This window comes from Furipterus horrens, unplaced genomic scaffold, assembly GCF_987537825.1.
Source record: "Furipterus horrens unplaced genomic scaffold, mFurHor1.1.pri manual_scaffold_10, whole genome shotgun sequence".
In the NCBI taxonomy this organism is placed as follows: Eukaryota; Metazoa; Chordata; class Mammalia; order Chiroptera; family Furipteridae; genus Furipterus; species Furipterus horrens.
The window spans coordinates 74,640,597-74,661,995 of NW_028327180.1; the positions used below are offsets into that span (position 1 = coordinate 74,640,597).

General features: G+C 41.1%; 1 protein-coding gene and 1 non-coding gene across 5 annotated transcripts in view; both read right to left on the reverse strand.

The window, feature by feature from the left end:
- The window catches only part of MATR3 (matrin 3), a 51,126-nt gene that overhangs the window by 27,968 nt on the left and 1,759 nt on the right, over positions 1-21,399 (reverse strand). For 3 of the 4 annotated variants that reach the window (XM_090288217.1, XM_090288222.1, XM_090288218.1), the window contains exons 2-3: positions 19,584-19,660; positions 18,736-18,820 (exon numbers count right to left, since the gene is read on the reverse strand). The gene's annotated coding sequence lies outside the window, so the exon portion shown is untranslated. Of the gene's footprint in view, positions 1-18,735; positions 18,821-19,583; positions 19,661-21,399 lie in introns of those variants that run through there. The other variant, XM_090288225.1, reaches the window with a different exon arrangement.
- Positions 18,885-19,085, reverse strand: LOC150000714 (small nucleolar RNA SNORA74). Its single transcript, XR_016513800.1, has one exon. It is a non-coding gene; the product is annotated as a small nucleolar RNA SNORA74 (small nucleolar RNA).

The window sequence follows — 21,399 nt, forward strand, 5'->3', positions numbered from 1 at the left end:
GAGCTTGCCCCCACCCACCTCGGATCTTGTTTCTGAGCGCGCCAGACCCCTCCCCCTCACCAGCGGGAGCACTTAGCTCTCGTGCTCTGCTGTGGTCGTTTTTCTCTAATAGTGGAGCCCGCCTGTGGCGGGAAGTACGGAAGCAGCTACAGCCAACGGGTTCGAGTCCCATTCCCTTCCAAAACCTTTTTCCAAACCCTTAAATTGCATGGTGTTAAGTTTAAGTAGGATGTGTTAGAATCAAGTCGCGGGAGCCCTGGCTTAGACCAGATTTCTATCCTCAGGCTATTCTGATTATTCGCCGAAGAATTGTAGGAAGCGACAGGAAGGGGGAACCAATGCCATTTTGACTGCTTTTTAATACCAGGAATTCTGTGCTGATGGTATTCATTGAGGCGTAAGACAGCGAACCCATCCCGCCGAAAAGACGGGCATCACCAATTGGTGAATTTGACTAAATGTAAAACTGTTGAGACCGATAGGTTCTCTTTGAGCAAGGAAATAGCAGGAAAACCTGTGGCGGACGTTGATAAATTGCATAGATAAGGCTGCCGGAAATACCCATTTCCCTGGGGTTTCAAATGCAAAAGCAGAGGGACAGTCTCCTTCTGAAGTCTGAAGTAAATCAGTGAATACAAGTCCAGATTTTTATAATCTTAAGTGTGCTGAGTCAAACTGGCATCTTCGGAAAATTATTCTGGCTCCACTGTGAAGATAGTGGAGGGGCATATATGGAGAAGACTAGAGACAAGTAGAAAATTGAAGAGATCATTTAGGACAGAAAGCAGCTAGTCCTGTTAATTTGAGTGGATTTGGGAGATGAGGGAGAGAAATGTCATGTATGAATGACAAATCTAAAGTTAGCAGTGCTATTGAGGGGGCATTGGAAGATGTTTCAGCTGAGGAGACAATAGACGACTCTAGCATCAATATTTTAAGTATATTTTATTGCTTATGCTGTTACAGTTGTCCCAATTTTTTCCCTTTGCCCCCCCTCCACTACGTATCCCCCTTTACCACCAGCCACCCCCCCCCCTTTAGTTCATGTCCATTGGTCGTGCATCTAAGTTCTTTGGCTTCCCCTTTTCCTATACTATTCTTAACATCGCCCTGTCTATGTTGTACCTACCAATTATGCTTCTTGATCCCTGAACCATTTCCCCCTTTCCTCTCCCTTCCCCCTCCCAGCTGATAATCTTCCAAATGATCCCCATACCTATGATTCTGTTCCTGTTCTGGTTGTTTCCTTAGTTTGTCTTGGTCTCCGTTTTTATTTCTTAGATTCAGTTGTTGAGAGTTATGGATTTGTGTCATTTGACATCAATTTTTTTTTAATTAATTATTTATTTATTTATTTATTATTTTACTTTTAGAGAGGGGAAAGGAGAAAGAGAGGGAGAGAAACATCACAGTGTGGTTGCCTCTCACTCATGCCCCCAAATGGGGACCTGACGTGCACCCTAGTAATGTGCCCTGACTGGGAATCGAACCAGTGACACTTGGCTTGCAGGCCGATGCTCAATCCACTGAGCCAAAGCACCCAGGGCTTGACATCAATTTTTAAAGTCAGGAGTGGTATTTACAGGTCTTGAGCTGGGAGAAAATGGTGTGTGTTAGTGGCAAATCTGACTTGATATAAATGAAGCAATGGGAGTTGACAGTGTGGTGAATAGAGGCTTTAGGACCAAGTCTTCAAAAACTAACCAGGTAGAGTTGAATGGCAAAGGAGACTGAGTTGGGAGGGGGGGGAAAGAAAGAAAAGATATGGCAAAAGAGAGGAGGTACAGAAATTTTGCTGCCTTGACAGCCAAGATATTTAAAGGACAAAAAGATCACCAGGGTCAAATGCTATGAAGGTCAGACTAGGAGTGAAACCATCTACACAAGTTAGGAACATGGGCATTACTGTTAACATTGAATTGCTTCCAGTAAAGTGGGAGAAATCAGACTGGAGGTGCTGAGTTTATGGGAAGCAGGAAGATGGAAACTATCCAATGCAGAAGAGGTTAGCTATTAAGAGACTGGTGCAGCTCAGTTGGTTGGAGCATTGTCCCATAACCGAAAGGTTGAGGGTTCGCTTCCTGGTCAGGGCACATACCTAGGTTGTGGGTTCATTCCCCAGTCAAGGCGCCCAGTCAAGGCGCGAATGGGATGCAATCAATTGATGTTTATCTCTCACATCGATGTTTCTTTCTCCCTTCCTCTGTCTCTAAAAGCAATGAAAGATGTTCTCAGTTGAGGATTAAAAAATATGTACTTTTTTAAAAAGTGGGGATAAAATGATGGATAAGAGAAACTGCCAGCTTGACCATTTTGGTCTGAAGAAGCAGTTTGCACAAGAAATCTGGCCTCAAGGTGGACCTGACTGTGAACAGAGATGGATCAAGAGCTTTATGCATGTTTCTGTTACTGGAGAGTGGAAATGGTGGGCACTAGGGATGGTAAGGAATGTGTCTACAAAGCAGGAATTTCTACTGAGACTTTGAAAGGTCTAAGTGACAAGTTTGATACAGCTATATTATACAAGCCTTTACATTTTTTTAATTTATTGATTTTAGAGAGAGGAAAACATCAATTTTTTGTTCCACTTATTTATGAATTTATTGGTTGATTCTATTTTTAAAAAGTTTATTTATTTATTTATTTTCAGAGAGAAGGTAAAGGGGGAAGAAAGAGAGGGACAGAAACATTGGTTGGCTGTCTCTCATATGTGCCCCGACTGGGAACCAAATCTACAACCTAGGCCTGTGCTGTGACTGGGAATCAAACCAACCAGTGACCTTTCATTTTGCAGGGCGATGCTCAACCAGCTGAGCCACACTGGTTGATTCTTGTATGTGCCCTGACCAGGCATCAAACCCTTTTGGCTAAATTCAAGTGTACATAACAGGATAGCATCTCAATTCAGACTGATAATGAAGACATTTGCAATTTTGAGTACAGGAGACATTGACTGAGGACATGTATTGGGTTGGCCAGAAAGTTTTTTTTTTTTTTTTCCATAAGGTGGCTCTCGTAGTGCTTAGCTGTCTTTAACTTCATTTGAAGCAATTTTGTTAGATTTTATTGTGACAGCTGTCATATCAGTGTGCATTAAAAAAAAAAAAACCTTATCAAAACTGGTGAATTTTTGTGTAGCCACTTTAATATTGAAGATGGAATAAGATATGCAACACTTTCAGTGTATTATGCTTTATTATTTTGAGAAAGGTGAAAATGCCACTAAAATGCAAAAAGGATTTGTACAGTGTATGGAGAAGGTGCTGTGACTGATTAAACATGTCAAAGATGGTTTGCAGATTTCTGGCCAAGATGGAGGTGTAGGTAGACAGGCTTTGCCTCCTGGCACAACCATAAGAAGGATTATTATCTACCTCAAAACAAAAATCGTCCAGAAATGCCAGAAAATGAAACTTCATGGAAGTCTAACAAAGATTTAAGGAAGTAGGAGAGGCAGAGAGGACATGATGTGGCAGCTGCGGCAAGGTAGTGGCTGTGGCCAGCAGAAAAAGCAGTCACACATTATAAAAGCCAGGAGGGACACCTGGTGAGCGATCCCAGCCCCAGGCCAGACCATACAGCTCACAGTTCCAGTGCTGGGAAAATAAAGCCTCATTGCTTCTGGCTGTGAAAACTGGTGGGCTTGGTGCAGTGGAAGAAACTATTAGTCTCTTAGGAGAGTCCATTTCAAGGGCCCCCAGGGTCCTAGAACATACACAAAAACACCCACTCTGGGAACCATCACCAGGGCAACAGCTAGAGGGGTGCCAGTTGCATATGGCAAGCAGGTGAGTGACTGGGCCTGACCCCTCCCCCACATACAGCACCACAAGGTGGTGAAACGGGCTGCTCTCCCCTGGCAAATACCTGTGGCTTCACCCCTTACAAAGTGACAGGTGCAAAAGCTCTACCTAATACACAGAGGCAAACACAGGAGGCTGTCAAGATGAGGAGACAGAGAAGTAGGGTCCAAAAAGGTAGCAGAGGGAGAACTAAGCAAGGAAGAGATAGCCAAACTAACAGACTCAGAGTTCAAAACACTGGAGATAACAATGATCAGAGAAATGAGGCAAACGCATAAGGGAAGAAGTGAAGGCTAGACTAAGTGAAATGAAGAAAAATCCACATGAAACCAACAGTGAAGGGAAGGAAGCCGGGATTCAAATCAATGTACTGGAACATAAGGAAGAAATAAACAGTTAACCAGTACAGAATGAAAAAACGAGAATTGAAAAAAACAAGGAGAGGCTTAGGAACCTCTGGGGCAGCTTTAAACATACCAACATCCGAATCATAGGGGTGCCAGAAGGAGAAGAGGAAGAGGAAGAAATTGAAACCTTTTTTGAAAAAATAATGAAGGAAAATTTCCCTAATTTGGCAAAGGAATTAAGACATACAGGTCCAGTAAGCACAGAGTCCCAAATAAGATGGACACAGAGAGGAACACATCATAATTAAAATGCCAAAGGTTAAAGATAAAGAGAGACTCTTAAAAGCAGCAAGAGAAAAGAAGAGTTACCTGCAAAGGAGGTATCTCTCCCATAAGACTATCAGCTGATTTCTCAAAAGAAACTTTGCAGGGGTATGGACTTGGGGGGGATTGCTGGGGGAGGGGGGAGCTGGGGGGAGGGGAACAAGGGAGAGAAAATTGGAACTGTTGTAACAATATAATCAATAAAAAACATTAAAAAAAAAAAAAAAAAAGAAACTTTGCAGGCAAGAAGGAGCTGGCAAAGAAGTATTCCAAGTGATGGAAAGCAAGGACCTACAACCAAGATAACTTTATCTAGCAAAACTATCATTTAGAATAGAAGAACAGATAAAATGCTTCCCAGACAAGGAATTCATCTTCACCAAGTCCTTATTTATGAAATGTTAAAGGGACTTATTTAAGAAAAAGATAAAAACTGAACAGTAAAATAACAACAAACTCACAACTATCAACAAATGAACCTAAAAAAACAAAAAGTAAAACAAACTAAGCAAACAACTAAAACAGGAACAGAACCATAGATATGGAGAGCACATGGAGGGTTATCAGAGGGGACGGGGAGAGGAAAGGGGAAGGGGGAGAATGGGGGAAAAGGTTGAGGGATCAATAAGCATAACTGCTGGGTACAAAATAGACAGGGGGATGTTTAGAATGGTGAAGTAAATGGAGAAGCCAAAGAATGTATATGCATGACCCATGGACATGAACTAAGGGGGCGAGGGAATTGCTAGAGGGAAGGGAGGTACCAGGCGGAGGGGGGCAATGGGGGAAAAAAATTGAGACAAATGCAATAGCATAATCAATAAAATATGCTTTAAAAAAAGAAGAAATGCTGAGCCCTGGCTGGTGTGGCTTAGTGGATTGAGTGCCAGCCTGAGAACCGAAAGGTCACTGGTTCAATTCCCAGTCGGGGCACATGCCTGGGTTGTGGGCCGAGTCCCCAGTCTGGGGTGTGTGAGAGGCAACAGATTGGTGTATCTCTCCCTCTCTTTCTCCCTCCCTTCCCCTCTCTCTGAATAAATAAAATCTTTAAAAACAGAAAAGAAATGCTGAAACTGGAAAAAAAAAGTTGTTTGCGAAGTTTTGTGCTGGAGATTTATTGCTGGACGATGCTCCATGGTTGGGTAGACAAGCTGATGTTGACAAAGATCAAATTGAGATGTTGAGAACAATTAACATTATATAACGTGGGAGAAAGCTGACATACTCAACATACCCAAATCAAATTATTGGTGAAAATAAAAAATGTGTCTTTTCTTTTACTGAAAAAAACTAAATGGACTTCTGGCCAACCCAATATTTTGACACCACACAATCACTAATAGCTGACAATGCATTATAATTATAATTTTGAGGGTTAAGTGCCATAATTTCTGTTTTACATAATATTCTTGTTTTACCTAAGAGATTAAAAAGCTTGCCTAGCCCTGACTAGTGTGGCTCGGTGGATTAGGCATCGTCCCGAAAACAGGAAGGTCAGTTCGATTCCTGGTCTGGGCACATGCCTGGGTTGCAAGCCAGGTCCCTAGTTAGGGACATTCGAGAAGCAACCAACTGATGTTTCTCTCCCTCTTTCTCCCTTCCTCCCCACCCCCTCTAAAAATAAATAAAATCTGTTTTTAAGAAAAACCTTGCCTAAGGCCATGAAGCTAAATAGTGACAAAGCCAGGATTTGAACCTAGTTCTATATATGTAAATCTAAACCCAGCTTTTGAACATTACACTATACTGCCTTCAGCAGATGCGCGGTTTCAAAATTTCCTGGCAGTCTACCATCTTCCTGAACCAGGTCTTTTTTGTACTTTAGGCTATTTAAAAACAGAACACTGTTAACCAGTGGTTCTTTCAGCAGTATAGGTAGAGAAGGGGCTTAAAAAAGGAGCTTTTGAAAAGGTAATACATGTGATAAAATCCAAAGAACACAACAAACTTTTTCCCCAACCTCTATTTCCCTACACAAAGGCAACCACCAGCAACCATTTCTTGATAAATATATGAACATTAAAAATTGTTTTTATTTGATTTCAGAGACAGAGAGGAAGGAAGAAAAACCGATTTGTTGTTCCACCCATTTATGCATTGACTCCTGTATGTGCCCTGACCTGGGCTTGAACTCGCAACCCCGGCCCATGGGGACAACACCCCAACTGAGGCACTGGGCCAAGGTAAATACCTAAACATTTTGTATGTGTGCGCACATAATATGATGAATTAAAGATATTCATGAATTCCACTCTTCTCAGAGAATAATGAAATCAATTTCCCCTCTACTTGAATTTGGAAGGTACCTATAACTGGCTTTGACTTAAAAAGATCTGCTTTCACCCACTTGGAACCCAGTTGCCATGTGGTGAAAATCTCAACCAATATGAGAGGGCCCCACATCAAAAGAACCAAGGAACTTCAGTGTACAGGCTCAGCTGAACTCCCAGTGACAGTCAGGGCCAACTACCAAGCAAACTGAAGACTATATAGCTGCAGCCCCAGCTAAGCCAATGTGGAACAGAACCACCCAGCTAAGCCCAATTAACCTGCAGAAGTTTAATACTTGTTTGAACTAGTACAGATTTTAAGGTGCTTTGTTGTGCAGCGATGTACTAGACAAAGCTTTAAGACTGCACATTATTCTTGTTTTACTTCTTCAGTTCTTTCATTAAGTCTGCCTAGTATTCCATTATATGGATGGTATAAAATTTAACCACTGTTCTTCCAATGTAAATTTAGGTATTTTCCTATTTTCTGCTATTCAAAAGTTAATAGAAAAAAACCATGTAGATATTACTACAAACATGTAAAACTATGTGTAGTTCAAAATAACCCCCTCATTTTCTAGAGCTATGCTGTCCACTGTTTAAAAGTCATAAGCTTGCATTCCCTTTCTCAATCTTACAATCTACATTTAGCTAGCGGACAGCTGGGAGAACATTTTTGCGATTGCAGAGAACTTATTATACAGCGCTATTCTAGAGCAGGGGCAGGCAAAATTTCTGTAGAGGGACATATGAAATTTTAGGCTTATGGGCCATGTGGTATGTAAGAAAAAGCAGTCACAGACTGCTTGTTATTGATTTTAGAGAAAAGGGAAACATCGATTTGTTGTTCCACTTATTTATGCGTTAATTGTTCGATTCTTATACGTGCCTTGAATGGGGATCAAACCCACAACCTTGGCAAATTGAGAGTCCACTCTAACCAACTGAGCTACAGGGCCAGGGCTGACTGTTCTTAACATTAAAATAGGCGCATAATTTTCACGTCGCAACATTTTGATTGCATTGAAATTGCTTATAGATGTTTTTAAAATTAAAAAACTAGATTGCCCTCCTTAATGATGGTATGTCTTCTCTGAACAAATGAGTGCCCATTGCTCTGTTCCTTTAGTAACTGCTATCCAGATCTACTTGAAATCTGATCGCTAGAGAATGGAATCTCAACTATGGATTTTATTTGCTTTAACTGAGGTTAAGCAACATCTTTCAACTGTTTGTATCTTTTGCCTATTTATCTATTGGGTTGTTGAGCTTTTTGATTTATAGAAATTGGATTAAATAAAAATTAACCTTTGGCAAACATCTTCTACCAGCAAACATATTATATTCTGTATGGTGTTTTCCCACACAGAATCTTTTTAAGATCTAGTCACATCAGTCATTCTTTTTCGGTACTCTTCATTTTTAACTTAGAAGGCAAAGCCACCACATGATTATATAAAGAAAAAAACTTCCTATTTTCTTCCTGTTCTTTTACAATTTATCTCAGGGTCTATTTCTAGACTTTCTTATCTGTTCCATTAATTGAGTAATGTAATGTATTCAGGTGCCAGTACCACCCCATCTTACTCTTTTTGCAATGTTTTCATATGGCATAGGAATAGTTTTCCTTTATGACTCATAATTCTGCACATTACAGTTTTCTAAATGCATGTTAGAATCACCTTGTCGAGTTCCAAAATTACTGCTGTTACTTTTACCAGATTTTTTAAAACTTAAGTTTTCTTCAGAATTATGTTTATGTTGAGATTTTTTGGGCATGGTATAGCTTAGCATTTAGTCTCATTTGTCAGTATTCTAATGTTTTCTTCATTATACATGTCTTCTTAAATATTTCAAGTTTTATTTTCCTACCAGTTTACCTTCAAACTGATTACTTGCTAGTTCAATGAACTATTTTCAATTGACACTCATAGCATTTAATAATTTACCATCTATAAGAGATTTTTACTTTTTCCTATTTATACATTTACTTTCTTCTCTTGCCTGACTCCCTTTGAATGAAGCTCTCTTTCTCAATAGGAACACTTCTAGAGTTTTCCTATAAAGCATCACACCAGCTTTTGGAGTAAGATACATTTTTATCACATTAGTAATCTGGACTCTCAGCAATTTTAGCAAATGCCATTTTAGCATTATAGGGGGATTATGTAATTTTTGATATTAATTGTGAATATTCTCAGTGTATTCTTAAATAATCTAGAAATGACTTCTGTATTGTGTTTATAATGTGCATCTACTAAAGTCTTTATCCCTTAATTTAGCAGGTATGTACCAATATATATGTGAAGTTAAAAGGGAACCAACTTCACTCCCATCCTCTAAAAAAGTAAAACCTTGAAGAATTTAATAGGAATTGATAAATCCTATCACAGAGCAAGACTAGGGGTAAAGATGTGTGACCCATTCAGGCCCTCTAGAAGAACATTTGTTTTTTTAAAGATTTTATTTATTGATTGATTTATCTGACAGAGGGGAAGGAATGGAGTGAGAGAAACATTGGTGTGTAAGAGAAATATCAATTGGTTGCCTCTTGTATGCACCTCAAATGGGGACCGAACCTGCAACCCAGGCATGTGCCCTGACCAGGAATCGAACAGGCGACCTTTCAGTTTGTAGGCTGGGGCTCAATCCGCTGAGCAAAAGGAATCATCCTCAAGCTACAGCACAAGTGCCTAAGATGCTGAATACCTGAAAAAAAAAGTATCTGGAATTTTAACAGGTGTAAAGACACTAGCAGAAGACAGACATTTCAGTAGTCCCTGAAAGATGTGTTAGTCTGAATGAGGTTGATGACAATAAAGACAGGTGGATATTTATAAGAATTAGTTGGAAAGACCTGGGACACTATATACATGAAAGCCCCAAACCAACCACTAGCTTTGGAGATTCATTGAACACCATATTAAGTTCCTGGACGCACCAACTGTGCAACCTTGGGTAAATAACAACATGTACTTGTAGGGATTTGTTGAGAGGATTAAGAGATGTGTAGAATGAATTTATTAGAAATTCTGGAACATGGTCAATATACAGTAAATGCCAATATTCTACCTTGCCACATGTCCTGCAGAATATTTACATAAATATGCTAAAATGATAAAGCCATAGATTCAAAGATAATTCACTTTTATAGAGCCAAGAGTAAACATGTTACAATTATCCATTTAAATCTGGTTCTAAGTTTTATCCTGGCACCTACTTGTCAATTATAATTTACAAAGATGTTTCACAAATTTTCTTAACTATGAAGACATTTACAGATTACCAAAAGTAACAAAAGCCCACACATAATAGTTAACAGAAGTCTCAAATTTGAACAAATCATCTGCAAATCCATTATATTCATTTAATACTTTTTGAAGCTAAATTCAGTTTCAAATAGTTGTGCACTACTATATATCTTTAGGGTATATCACTAGCAATGATTTGGAAATCTGACACCTTTGTCTCCATGATTTTTTGTTTCAAGAAAAGTTTTTTAAATTGTCACCCAAAGTTATATTGACTTTAGAGAGAGGAAGGGAAAGAAACATCGATGTGAGAGAGAAACATTGATCACTTGTCTCCCGTATACTCCCCAACCAGGAATCAAACCTGCAACCTTTTGGTGTTTTGATGTGTAGGACGATGCTCCAACCAACTGAGACACCTGGCCACAGCACAAACATTTTTTAAAAGAACAAAATTAGCACTCTGATTACATTTACTTGGGTATTATTGAAAAGCAGGATATTCCTATGGCCTTTATCTAGGGTACATTATTACACACAAATATTAATACTTACTAGCTGAGACTCTTCAGTTAGCTATCAGTAGAATTGAGGCTGCTTGGTTATATGGGAGTGAGATAAACCTTTAGAAGGTGGAGAATGCCTTTTCAAAGGACTCTTACATAGCATCTGACTCTAGCTCTGTGGTAAAACATGGTGCAATGACACATATATTGGGTCCTCAGTCAGGGAAGGTGGCTTCTCTGTAGATGTGCAGTCTGAGCTAATATCTCAAAGTAGACAAAGCAGAGAAGGAAGGTGTAACCAGAAATAGAAACGGCATGTGCAGAGACTTAGTCTCAAAAGGCTTACCAAAGCCTGAAAGAAACCAGTATGGCCAAAAGGGAATCTGAGGGTGATAGATGGGGTGAGTTAAGGACTAGATTGTGCAGGGCCTGGCAGGCTATGTTAAGGTGAGCAGGGACTATATCTTGTTCATCACTTATTTCCAATGTCTAGCATAGAGGTCAGTGGATAAAAGCCACAAAAAGGTATGAGTTAAATGACCAGTCTTCTGACAAGATGGGTAATTAGCATAGGTTACTTTTTCCTCTACTCATCCATGAAACTATTATTCAAAGAAGAGGGGTTTAGGGATCTGAGAAATTTAATGTGAAATGTCCCCTGGAGAAACAGATTATGACTGGGTCCTACTTCATAAGGGCAAGAAATGGAAAAACCTAGTGTAGAAAAGGATAGAATGCTATGGGACTAGTAATATAGGCTAAGACAAAACTTTTCTATTATGTCCTTTCCCTCTCCTGTTCATTGCCTCATGGCCAACCCATCACTGGTTGGGGGTGACCAGCATATCACAACTTTACTTAGTACCTAGAGTTCTCTAGGGAATTATAACTAAGGGGAAGTAGAGAAAGTTCTGCTGTCTGTCACTGATGAAGCCATGATTCTAATGCAGGGGTTCTGTGCCTTGAGGGCATCGCCATTCTCCTTCAACTCATTAGGACACTAGGGCCTGGGGTTGGCTCCTCCCTTTCTCCAGAAACTGATAACATAATTCCCATCCTTTACTGTGAGCTCATAGGGTAAAAAATAATCAGTCACCTGAGGGCTGCAGCATCCACTAGGAAAGATAACAGGCTCAGTCCCTATTCTAGATTAAAGAGAATAAAGAAAGACAACAGAATAAAATGTGTTGAATATGAAAAATGGAATGTTTATAAAATATAAGAGGGCAATGAACTATGGATCCTGATTAGCATATATATATATATCATTGCACTATCTTCTGACAGGGCCTATAAGCAACACCTCAGCATCAAGAGGTGTTGGGTCCTACTATACTGGTGCTAACACATCTAGCATCCAGATCTTGGTTCCTTAATACCATTAAATTATAAAGGAACCAGGGCCCCTTCAATAACTGGTTGACTTTGGGATTGGAACAGGAAAAATACAGCATGAGCCTGGAGCATTTTATAGTGCCATAGTGAGGAGTCTTTAAAAGCAACAATAACCCCATAATGATGGGGGCATAAAGAAGAGACACAGGGGCCAACTGAAAGAGCTCTCCAAATGGTCAGGGCTGGAACAATTTGAAAATACAGTATTACTGGATTATTTCCCCAAGTATACAGTAAGTATCTATGAGCCCATGAATGAATGGGGGAGAAAAGATCAATATCTTTCTGAAAAATTGTAAGTAACCTGAGTATACATTCTAACTTAAGTGTAGGCTGCACACAGTGATTGCAAAGAGTACAGAATTAGGGCTCTGGCCACATAGCTAAGTTGGTTAGAGCGTCATCCCGATATACCAAGGTCATGGGTTAGACCCCCAGTCTGGGGACGCACAGGGGCCAACCAATGAATGCATAAATTAGTGGAACAACAAAGGGATGTTTCTCTCTCCCCCTTTCTTTCTCAAATCAATAAATAAAAATTTTAAAAGTACTGGATGGAGGGGACTAATTTTACAGTGGACAAACCTGGCAAATAAGACCTCAGCCAGGTGATCAAGGCTAAAATCAACAGTAATGAATCATATTGATATGCATTTTTTAAAATTTTAATTTATTTTTAGAGGGGGGGGAAGGGAGAGAGAAAAATGAATTGGTTGCCTCTCATACACGCCCCGACCAGGGACCAAACCTGCAACCCAGGCATGTGCCCTGACTGGAAATCCTTTCACTTTGCGGGATGATGCCCAACCAACTAAGCCACAGCAGTTAGGGTTGATATTATGTATTCCTGATTATGTGATGAGAATGACACTTTACCTCTGTGGTCTTCCTCTCAAAATCCCTTAAGCCGACCGACCCTAATCATGAGAAAAGCTCAATCCTAACTGAAGGACTTTCTACAGAACACCTGACTCAAAACTCAAGGTGATCAAAAACAAGGGAAGTCTAAGAAGCTGTCACAGCACAGAGTTGCCTAGGGACATGATGACTAAAGGTAATATCTTCAATGGAGTCCTAGAACTAAGGAAATCAGAATAAAGTATGGACTTTAGTTAATAATAGTATATGGACATTAGCCCATTAATTGTGACGAATGTACTATACTAATATAAAATGTTAATATTAGGGGAAACTGTATGTGGGGTACACAGGAATTCTTTGTACTGTTTTCACAGCTTTTCTATATATCTGCAACTATTCTAAAATAAAATAAATTTCAGGGTCCATTTTATCACCCCCTTCTCAGGTAATACAAGCAGTATAGAACATTCTCCCACCCCAAAGGGCTTTTACTAGAAAACAGGGAGGGCCGAAGTAACAGAGCCCCTTTAAACCAGGCTTTAAGGTACTCAGCAGACAAATACATGACCCACCAAGTTGGATCATTAAAATAGCAATAAAGAGAAAGATGTTTTTAAGCAGACATTCTAAGTATTATTGTTGATTTGTTAATTCAGTGAAATCGTTTCCCAAGAGAATATTGACAGGACCATTAACTGGAGCTATTTATAAAGCCCTAATTAAGCAGCAAGATTAGATTAACAGGAGTCACTGTCACTTTTTAAAGTTCTTAATTAGTTGCTCTTATCACTTTGTTTTCCTTTGTGTGAATTCCTAGGCACTGAGCCTCCTTTCAGTGTCCCTTTGGAGCCTACAGAATTTATTCCTCTGGGATTTTGTTTTCCTGATTAAAATTAGAGATGTAATCCAAAATTTCAATGTAAAAGTCCATTGACAGTAGTTCTTTCAATTCTGAAAGGGAAATAAATTGGCAGGCAACAGGACAGTGTTGAATACTTGGGGCCCCCTACTCATTCTGATTTAGTTTTTCCTCTTAATATGATACAGAACTGGGGCCTGAAACTTGAACAGAGCAACAAAGAGGGGCACTTGTGTTTACTAACTACTACTTATGGCCAGAGGTGACAGCTTAGATATTTACAGACTGGTAAACCAGCCAGTCTAATTTCAGCTTCCACTGTAGCATGGGGAAAAAAATAGGGAAAGAGAAGGAATGAATAAAAAGCTACTTTGCAGTGTTTTACTTCATCTTAAGAATCACCAGGAAAAAACAAGTCAACAGGGAGTAGCAGGTGACTAATTAATTTTACTTATCAAGTAGGAAACCCCATTAAATTACCTTAATGTGCATGATTAAGTCATTGAAACATCTTAGGGTATTAAATACAGGCACAAATACCAAATAAATTATCCCTTTCCAAGTAGCAACATAGGGACCTCACTCTGCACCTGAGTAGCGTTACCTTGGTCAGGAAGGCAATCTGCTCAGGGGAACTGAGATCCCTATTTTAAACCCTGGTTATTCATGACATATATTTCCCCTTTCCTTAGAAGCCATTTCTATAATATTTCACTGTCTAGAACTGAGGCTATGATCAGGCTCTGCTGGAAATTAAAGACTGCTATTCTTTCTTACGTGTACATTAAAATAGAACCACTATAAAAGTAATCCATGCAAAAGGTATACATAAGCCCCAAAGATAAGAAATAAGGACTGTTCTACCACTGAAGTCACCTTAGTCCTCTGAAAGATGAAGAATTGAAAGCTGCATGGTAAAGCCTCACTAAAATGGAATTTTTCTTTTTTATTTTATTACTGATTATGCTGTTACAGTTGTCCCAATTTCTTTCCCCCTGGTCGCCCCTCCCTCCAGTTGTCCCCCCCACTTTGTCCATGTCCATTGGTTGTGCATATAGTTCTTCTCAACATCTGTCTACTCCACTCCCTCCTATTATGCTTCTTAATTCCTGCATCATCTCCCTGCCTTTTCCCCCTTCCCCCTCCCCACTGACCTCCCGCTATATGTCCCCCATACCTATAATTCTTTTTCCCCTCTTGTTGCCTACTTAGTTTGCCTTTGTTTCGATTCCCTAGCTTCTGCTGTTAGTTGTTGTGATAGTTTTCATTTTAATGTTCATAGTTTTGATCCTCATTCTTCTAAACCAGTCCCTTTAACATCTCATATAACAGTGGTTTGGATCTAACAAACTCCTTCAGTTTTACTTTGTCCTGGAAACACTTTCTCTGCCCTTCTATCCTGAATGACAGTTTCGCTGGATAGAGTAATCGTGGTTGTAGGTTTTTGATTTTCATTCCTTTGAATATTTCTTGCCAGTCCCTTCTTGCCTGTAGAGTCTCCTTTGAGAAATCTGCTGATAGTCTAATCGGGACCCCTTTGTAAATGAGTCTTCCCTTCTCTCTTGCTGCTTTTAAGATTCTCTCTTTATCCTCAATTTTTGATATTTTGATTATAATGTTCTTGGTGTGGTCCTCCCTGGGTCCAGCCTATCTGGAACTCTCTGTGCTTCCTGGACCTGAAAGTTCATTTCCTTCTCTAAGTTAGGGAAGTTCTGCTTCATTATTTTTTCACATAATTTTTTAATATCTTGTTCTTCTTCTTCACCCTCTGGCAATCGATAATTTGAATGTTCGATCACTTATAGCTGTTCCAGAGGTTTCTGAGCCTCTCATCATTTCTCACTTTTTGTTTCCCCTTTCTGCACTGGTTGACTGTTTGTTCCCTCCCTATGTCCTGATTTGTTAATTTGACCCATGGCTTTCCCTTTCTCACCACTTGTCTTGTATGTACTTTTGTTCATTTCAGCAGGACTAGCCTTCATCCTTCCCTGTCTTGATTCAGCCCTGCTGTTAGGTCTGTAAGCTGTCTTATAACTATAGCTCTGAACTGAGCCTTGGAAAGATTCACTATTTGTTCATTGGTGAAGGTTTTTATTTGTTTTTTCGTTAGCTGTGTGATTGGTATTTCAATCATTAATTCTGCCATTCTGACCGTTGTTTATCTTTCCTTCTTGGGCGGGGTGCTGTCACACCTCCTACGCTATATTGGGCAGAGCCCCGTGTGCTCGTGTGACCTGGTGACTTTTCTCACCACACTGTGGTGCTTTACGTGGGGGCAGATGTCCAAGATGGATTCCCGCTGTTACTCTTCGCTGAGGAACAGGGCTGCCTGCCTCCCAATGGGGTCTGCTTTCCCGGGCGTTGGAATGGCGAGCTGATGGATCTGGTCTGCAGCCGGGGCTGGCTCCCTGGCGCTTCTCTCCTCCCCCCAAATACAGGTGTCTGCTTACCGGGTCCCACTGTTCGCTGCTGTGGCTGCTGCCTACAGCACAGTTCCATCTTTCTCAGACGCGGGTTCGCACTTCCTACCCGTCCGGACGAGCACCACTTGTTTATGACCTCATACATACTTCATACATGGACTTCCATGTAGCTTTATTTTAAGGAACTTATTATTTTTAGTTTTGCAGTAGTTGTAATCCTTCTTAGTTGTAGAGGGAGACAGAGCATGTCAGTCTATGCCTCCATCTTGGCCAGAAGTCTGGAATTTTTCAAATGTTGGCACTAGCCCTGAATCTGTCGCTAATGAGCTGTCAAGTCTCAAGGCCTAAATTTCATTCTCTAGAACAGGGGTTGCTAAACTAGAGCCAGCAGGCCAATTCTGGCCTGCCATCTGTTTTTGAAAGACCCTTGAGTTTGGTTTGGGGGAAAATGTTTGTTGTGACACTGAAAAGTTTATGAAGTTCTAATTTAAGTGTCCATAAATAAAGTTTTATTGGAACACAGTAATGCTCACTTGTTGCCACGTCGTCTGTGGCTGCTTTTACACTGCAACTGCAGAGCTGAGTAGTTGCAGCAGAGATTGATTATATGGTGCATAAGCCTAAAATATTATCTGGCACTTTACAGAAAGACTGCCAACCCCTCCTCTAGAATAACAATGTATAATAAAACTTTCTGCATTGGTGGAATTATCCTGAGCTTTCCAATATGGCAGTTACTAGATACTGAGAAAGAGAAACTGATTTTATTTAATTTTTGTCAATGCAAATAGCCACATGTATTGCATAGCAGAGCTCTAGGAAATGAGAGCTTAGTTTAGGTTTAGTGTTCCACCTGAAAGAAAACCTTACTTACGTTTTTTCTTTGCTCTGACCCTACTACCACACTCTTAACAATTCTGACACCTGATATGTGGGTGTTTTCCCAAGCCAAGCAAATCTATGTTACCAGCTGGGTTTCATACAATTTAACTCAATTCTGACACTATCAACAGCTCGAGACAGTGTCAGATACTACAGGTTAAGGATACATTCCCCATGACTGTCCCCCACCCACCTCCAAATCAGAGGTCCAGTTATAACTGTGCTTCTGACTGATAGCGTAAAAATTGGAGGTTCTGCCCTGGCCGGGTGGCTCAGTTGGTTGGAGCATCATCCCATATACTAAAAGGTTGTGGGTTTACTTCCCAGTTGGGGCACATATGGGAGGCCACTAATCAATGTTTCTCTATCTGTCTCTCAAATCAAAAAACATACCCTCAGAGATGAGGATTTAAAAAAAAAAACCCAAAAAACAAATGTTCCCACAACCTCCTCCTCAGGTTAAATTAATCTGTTAGAGCAGCTCACAGCTCAAGAAAACTGTGTACTTACTGTTTACCAAATTATTATAAAAGGATGTTATAGCCCTGGCTGGTGTGGCTCAGTGGATTGAGTGCTGGCCTGCAAACCGAAGGGTTGCCAGTTTGATTCCCAGTCAAGGCACATGCCTGGGTTTTGGCCAGATCCCCAGTTGGGAGTGCGTGAGAGGCAACTGATTGAGCATCTCCTGCACATCGATGTTTCTCTCCCTCTCTCTCTCCTTCCCTTCCCCTCTCTAAAAATAACACAGATGAACATCAGGATGGGAGGCAGAGAACAAGGTATGTGGGAAGGGGTACCAAGCTTCCATGCCCTCTCTGGGTGCATTGCTCTCCCAGCACCTCCACACTTTCACCAACCTGAAAATTCTCTGAATCCCATACTACTAGGATCTTTATGGAGGCTTCCCACATAAACACAATTAATTATCAACTCCATTTCCAGACTCTTAGCCCTCTGTGGAGAATGGGGAGGGTGGGACTAAAAATTCTAAGTTTCAGTCCTTGGTCTTTCTGGTGACCAGCCCCCATTAGAAGACACTCCAATCACTTGGGGAATTCCATGGGATTTAGGAGCTCTAGTCAGGAACCAAAGTAAAAAACTGAATATTAAACACAAGAGGCTTGTAATGCTCTTATCAGTTAGGAAATTACAAGTGTTCTAGGAGCTCTGGCTGGTTTGGCTCAGTGGATTGAGCGTCGGCCTGCGAGCTAAGTGTCGCTGGTTCGATCTTCCAGTCAGGGCACATCAGAGAAGGAAAACTCTGACTCCAAAAAACCTCCGCTGCCTTGCGGCATACCTCTTCAGGGGAAAGGCTAAGGGAGTAAACCCCGACAGAAAATCCGGAGCCGGAGTCCCTAAGGCGGTTTGACGTTGTAGTCAACACCGACAACTCCTGCGGCGCACCTGAAGCCAAGCTGTATCGACTCCGTCTTTCCCTTGGACCCTTCAGCTGCGAAGAGAGGGGGGGTCTGCTGCATGGGCAATAGCAGACCCTCCATATCACCCTGCCCAGGCTCTGTAGCTTCAGCTTCACTGGAGAGGACACTCAAGCGTCATCGCAAGATGTCGATTCAACACAGGAGGAGACAGATACCGTGTCACTCCCGAGTTGGACTGCACAGCCATTCTCGGCGGTGCAGACAGACTCTTAAGAAGCTACACCATTGTCTCTCGAGACGGACGGCTGCCGACGACGAGGAGCTCTGGGCCAGGAACCAGGGTCAGAAACCAATATATTTCTTTCTATTATTTCACACCACCCATCTGAGCTGAACCAAGTTAGTTAGGACCTACATGATAGAAGGACTGCATACATTACTTATCTTGGTGCAGGCAGGGCTGCCTGTCAGACATCTGAGGTCCTGATTGGAGGCAGGTTTCTCACTCAGGTGAAGGCACCTAGGATTCAGAGAAAAGGAATGACAGGCTGTCCCTAACAGGGGTCCTTTTCTAACAGAAAAAAATTGTTCGCACCCAGACTAGGACCAACTCCACAAGAGGAGTTATTCCACTCTCAGAGGTGCTGAACGCTGCCCAAAGGTACTTGGCTACAACACCAAAACAGTGCTTGAAGCCAGACCCCATTAAAGGCAGTGCTTGCTCTTCCAGCAGTGTAACACCATCCAAGGCATCATACTAGCCTGGATAGCTGACAACTGCTGGATAATTCTGGAAACAGCTTTCTTGTTTGTTTCAGATACCCAGGGACCCAAGGCAGGAGACATGGATAGAGGCATCTCCATGAATTAAATGTTAATTACAAAACAGAGGCCTGAAAGCACTGAGTGCAGACCCTCCTGCCAAATCCTTTACATAAACAGGAAATAAGAATCCCTTCCCCATGCCTTCAGTCAATTTATCCAACAGTCTGGGAATTCCTGTCATGTGCCAGACACTGCTTGGTATCTAGCAGTTAACAAGGCAAGATCAGTATCCTTTCCCTTATGAAACTTACAATCTCCCTATAAATTCCTTAGGTGGAATGATACAGATATTCTCAAAGACCCCACATGCCTTCAGACCACAACCATCAAAATCATACTCGGGCTTAATTTAGTGGGGGCAAATATGAGTGATTTTGCCTCCCAATATTTCCTGATGGACACCAGCTAACAAAGAGGCCTGACACATAGTCCATGTTGGAATGAATAAGGACATTTACCTGAAAACTCCATAGACTGTCCACCTGCCACTAATTTCCTCTTCAGGAGGGCCAAGAATGCCCTACTTCCATCCATCCTAAAAAGAAAAAGATTTCACTGTTCAACACCCCAGACTAAAACAACAGCCCCTAAGGCTGCTTTTCTGTAGAGGTGTAAACAGAAGGCCACCAGACATTTATAATTTAACCAATATTTTATATCCTCAGAAATGATTTTATTTTCCATTTGCCTTTTTCTTGCCTATGATTACCATGAAAACTATCCCCTAAGCCCTCTAAATATCACTAGTCTTAAGAACCCATATGTAAAAGGTTATACAGTATTCATGATGAGCATTTGAGGTATTCAAACAAAGCACTCAACTTTTAGCTAAGAGAATCCTTTTAAGGGGAAGCCAATTGATAGAACAAAACTAGCTTTGATAAATAACTTCCCTGCCTCCCAACATCCTCACCAGTTCCTCCTATGGAAACTAGGATGCCACTTTTCACAGAAGCAGCAACTAAGTCAGCCCTATTGGACAATCTCCAGCATCACCCTGAGGGATAAGTGTTTGCCTAGAACTGAGAACTATCTCTTCTCAGAAAATTAGCATTCCAAAATAAAATCACTACGAAGGGCGCTCAAGATTTACTGTCCCTAAGAGGCAACATCTGTTCGCTCCTGGAAAAACAATAAGAAAACAACACAAATATATTATCAACCTAAAGCAGAAATTAGTATGGTTGCAGCTAGGCCTAGTGTCTACAGCCCCTCAATCAATTGCTATTTTTATATTTTATTTTATTTTTTAAATGTTCTTTTTTTAGATTTTATTTGTTTTTTAGAGAGAGGGGAGAAACATCAATGTAGGAGATACATCGTTTGGTTGCCTCTCGCAGACCCCCAACTGGGGACCTGGTCCTGACTGCAAATCCAACTAGTGACCTTTTGGTATGCAGGCTGGCGCTCAGTCCACTGAGCCACACCAGCCAGGGCTATTTTTATATTTATATTTTAAAGCAAATTCACATCAACATTTCCCTACAAGGCATTCTCATAGAAAAATACAACTATGAAATTCTTCTGCAAAGGGATCATCCTGACTAGCTTTGTATGGTGGGGGAGTGGGAGCCATAAACTTTGATTTCAGTGAAATTAGCAAAAATCCCATGAACTTCCTCCCTGTATAAGGCCCCCTTTAAGCACTTGCTAGGCACTCAAAAAATAAAAGCCTGATTTTCTTCTCTACTTATACATCCCTTCACGGCTTTATTACCTTTTTTCAGTTTCCAAAGTGTGATTCAAACAACTTCATACTAGCCAAACCTGTTCAACCAGAACCACTCAGGAAGATCTAGAGTTTTAGGTTTCTTCTGACAAAGTCATGCTCTTACACATTAAATCTGAATGGATAAGCAACTATGCTGGCATCCTGGTATAGTTAACAACAGAGTTGGCATGAACCAGGCCCAGAATGCCAACCAGCTACTGGCTGCTGTTCTCCCAGCAGTGGAACACTTGCCTAGGTACAAGACAACCTAGGCAGTTGCCTACAGCTGGGGCCAAAGGTAGGCAAGTGGAGTTGCACTCACCTGACACTGCATCTGCAATCAAAGCACTCCAGGTTAAAGTCAGCCAACAGTTAGAGAACACCTGTGTGGAGTTCAAACACCGCGCCCCCCCCACCCCGCCCGCCCTCAAAACACCGTAACAGGACCTGGCCAGCATGACTCACTTGGTTGGGCATTGTCCCACGAAGCAAGAGGTCACCCACTGGGTTCCATTCCCAGTCAGGACACATGCCTGGGTTGCAGGCCTGGTCACGGGTTGGGG